We start from the raw sequence: 4,166 nt of genomic DNA, 5'->3' as shown, positions 1-4,166 counted from the left end.
ATGTCTTTGTTACTTTGTGTAAGTATGTGTCTGTGTTACTTGTTGTAAGTGTATGTCTTTGTTACTTGGTGTCAGTGTATGTCTTTGTTACTTGGTGTCAGTGTATGTCTGGGTTACTTGGTGTAAGTGTATGTCTTTGTTACTTGGTGTAAGTGTATGTCTTTGTGACTTGGTGTCAGTGCATGACTTTGTTACTTGGTGTCAGTGTGTGTCTGTGTTACTGGGTATCAGTGTATGTCTTTGTGATTGGTATCAGAGTATGTCTTTGTTACTGGGTGTCAGTGAGTGTCTGTGTTACTGGGTATCAGTGTATGTCTTTGTGACTTGGTATCAGTGTATGTCTTTGTTACTGGGTGTCAGTGTGTGTCTGTGTTACTGGGTATCAGTGTGTGTCTTTGTGACTTGGTATCTGTGCATGTCTTTGTTACTTAGTGTCAGTGTTTGTCTGTGTTACTGGGTATCAGTGTATGTCTTTGCGACTTGGTAACAGTGCATGACTTTGTTACTGGGTGTCAGTGTGTGTCTGTGTTACTGGGTATCAGTGTATGTCTTTATGACTTGGTATCAGTGTATGTCTTTGTTACTGGGTGTCAGTGTGTGTCTGTGTTACTGGGTATCAGTGTATGTCTTTGTGACTTGGTATCAGTGTATGTCTTTCTTACTGGGTGTCAGTGTGTGTCTGTGTTCCTGGGTATCATTGTATGTCTTTGTGACTTGGTGTCAGTGTATGTCTTTGTTACTTGGTGTAAGTGTGTGTCTGTGATACTGGTATCATTGTATTTCTTTGTTACTTGGTGTCAGTGTATGTCTGCGTTTCTTGGTGTAAGTGTGTGTCTGTGCATCAGTGTATGTCTTTGTGACTTGGTGTCAGTGTATGTCTTTGTTACTGGGTGTCAGTGTGTGTCTTTGTGACTTGGTGTCAGTGTATGACTGTGTTACTTGGTGTAAGCGTATGTCTTTGTTACTTGGTGTGAGTGTTTGTCTGTGTTACTGGGCATCAGTGTATGTCTTTGTTACTGGGTGTCAGTGTATGTCTTTGTGACTTGGTGTCAGTGTCTGTGTTCGTTACTTGGTGTCAGTGTATGTCTGTGTTACTTGGTGTAAGTGTATGTCTTTGTTACTTGGTGTCAGTGTGCGTCTTTGTTACTGGGTGTCAGTGCCTGTCTTTGTGACTTGGTGTCAGTGTATGTCTTTGTTACTGGGTGGCAGTGTATGTCTTTGTTACTTGTTGTGAGTGTGTGTCTGTGTTACTGGGCATCAGTGTATGTCTTTGTTACTGGGTGTCAGTGTATGTCTTTGTGACTTGATGTCAGTGTCTGTGTTCGTTACTGGGTGTCAGTGTTTGTCTTTGTTACTGGAGTGTCAGTGTCTGTCTTTGTGACTTGGTGTCAGTGTATGTCTTTGTTACTTGGTGTAAGTGTATGTCTTTGTTATTTGGTGTCAGTGCATGTCTTTGTTACTTGGTGTCAGTGTGTGTCTGTGTTACTGGGTATCAGTGTATGGCTTTGTGACTTGGTATCAGTTTGTGTCTTTGTTACTGTGTGTCAGTGTGTGTCTGTGTTACTGGGTATCAGTGTATGTCTTTGTGACTTGGTATCAGTGTATGTCTTTGTTACTGGGTGTCAGTGTGTGTCTGTGTTACTGGGTATCAGTGTATGTCTTTGTGACCTGGTATCAGTGCATGTCTTTGTTACTTGGTGTCAGTGTGTGTCTGTGTTACTGGGTATCATTGTATGTCTTTGTTACTTGGTATCAGTGTTTGTCTTTGTACTGGGTGTCAGTGTGTGTCTGTGTTACTGGGTGTCAGTGTATGTCTGTGTTACTTGGTTTATGTGTATGTCTTTGTTACTTGGTGTAAGTGTATGTCTTTGTTATTTGGTGTCAGTGCATGTCTTTGTTACTTGGTGTCAATGTGTGTCTGTGTTACTGGGTATCATTGCCTGTGTTTGTGACTTGGTGTCAGTGGATGTCTTTGTTACTTGGTGTCAGTGTATGTCTTTGTTACTTGGTGTGAGTGTGTGTCTGTGTTACTGGGCATCAGTGTATGTCTTTGTTACTGGGTGTAAGCGTATGTCTTTGTTACTTGGTGTCCGTGTGTGTCTGTGTTACTGTGTGTCAGTGTATGTCTTTGTTACTGGGTGTCAGTGTATGTCATTGTTACTTGGTGTATGTGTGTGTCTGTGTTACTGGGTATCAGTGTCTGTCTTTGTGACTTGGTATCAGTGTATGTCTTTGTTACTGGGTGTCAGTGAGTGAATGTGTTACTGGGTATCAGTGTATGTCTTTGTGACTTGGTATCAGTGTATGTCTTTGTTACTGGGTGTCAGTGTGTGTCTGTGTTACTGGGTATCAGTGTATGTCTTTGTGACTTGGTATCAGTGCATGTCTTTGTTACTGGGTGTCAGTGTGTGTCTGTGTTACTGGGTATCAGTGTATGTCTTTATGACTTGGTATCAGTGTATGTCTTTGTTACTGGGTGTCAGTGTGTGTCTGTGTTACTGTGTATCAGTGTATGTCTTTGCGACTTGGTAACAGTGCATGACTTTGTTCCTGGGTGTCAGTGTGTGTCTGTGTTACTGGGTATCAGTGTATTTCTTTATGACTTGGTATCAGTGTATGTCTTTGTTACTGGGTGTCAGTGTGTGTCTGTGTTACTGGGTATCAGTGTATGTCTTTGTGACTTGGTATCAGTGTATGTCTTTCTTACTGGGTGTCAGTGTGTGTCTGTGTTCCTGGGTATCAGTGTATGTCTTTGTGACTTGGTGTCAGTGTATGTCTTTGTTACTTGGTGTAAGTGTGTGTCTGTGATACTGGGCATCATTGTATTTCTTTGTTACTTGGTGTCAGTGTATGTCTGCGTTACTTGGTGTAAGTGTGTGTCTGTGCATCAGTGTATGTCTTTGTGACTTGGTGTCAGTGTATGTCTTTGTTACTGGGTGTCAGTGTGTGTCTTTGTGACTTGGTGTCAGTGTATGACTGTGTTACTTGGTGTAAGCGTATGTCTTTGTTACTTGGTGTGAGTGTGTGTCTGTGTTACTGGGCATCAGTGTATGTCTTTGTTACAGGGTGTCAGTGTATGTCTTTGTGACTTGGTGTCAGTGTCTGTGTTCGTTACTTGGTGTCATTGTATGTCTGTGTTACTTGGTGTAAGTGTATGTCTTTGTTACTTGGTGTCAGTGTACATCTTTGTTACTGGGTGTCAGTGCCTGTCTTTGTGACTTGGTGTCAGTGTATGTCTTTGTTACTGGGTGGCAGTGTATGTCTTTGTTACTTGTTGTGAGTGTGTGTCTGTGTTACTGGGCATCAGTGTATGTCTTTGTTACTGGGTGTCAGTGTATGTCTTTGTGACTTGGTGTCAGTGTCTGTGTTCGTTACTTGGTGTCAGTGTTTGTCTTTGTTACTGGAGTGTCAGTGTCTGTCTTTGTGACTTGGTGTCAGTGTATGTCTTTGTTACTTGGTGTAAGTGTATGTCTTTGTTATTTGGTGTCAGTGCATGTGTTTGTTACTTGGTGTCAGTGTGTGTCTGTGTTACTGGGTATCAGTGTATGTCTTTGTGACTTGGTATCAGTTTGTGTCTTTGTTACTGTGTGTCAGTGTGTGTCTGTGTTACTGGGTATCAGTGTATGTCTTTGTGACTTGGTATCAGTGTATGTCTTTGTTACTGGGTGTCAGTGTGTGTCTGTGTTACTGGGTATCAGTGTATGTCTTTGTGACCTGGTATCAGTGTATGTCTTTGTTACTTGGTGTGAGTGTGTGTCTGTGTTACTTGGTGTAAGTGTGTGTCTTTGTTACTTGGTGTCCTTGTGTGTCTGTGTTACTGGGTGTCAGTGCATGTCTTTGTTGCAAGGTGTCAGTGTATATCTGTGTTACTTTGTGTAAGTGTGTGTCTTTGTTACTTGGTGTAATTGTCTGTCTTTGCTACTTGTTGTCAGTGTATGTCTGTGTTACTTGGTGTCAGTGTATGTCTTTGTTACTTGGTGTAAGTATGTGTCTGTGTTACTTGGTGTAAGTGTATGTCTTTGTTACTTGGTGTAAGTGTATGTCTTTGTGACTTGGTGTCAGTGCATGACTTTGTTACTTCGTGTCAGTGTGTGTCTGTGTTACTGGGTATCAGTGTATGTCTTTGTGACTTGGTATCAGTGTTTGTCTTTGTTACTGGGTGTCAG

The sequence above is a fragment of the Heterodontus francisci genome, unplaced genomic scaffold (genome assembly GCF_036365525.1).
Source record: "Heterodontus francisci isolate sHetFra1 unplaced genomic scaffold, sHetFra1.hap1 HAP1_SCAFFOLD_83, whole genome shotgun sequence".
NCBI lineage: Eukaryota > Metazoa > Chordata > Chondrichthyes > Heterodontiformes > Heterodontidae > Heterodontus > Heterodontus francisci.
The sequence above is the reverse complement of the archived record's forward strand: the minus strand, read 5'-3'. Positions refer to the sequence as shown.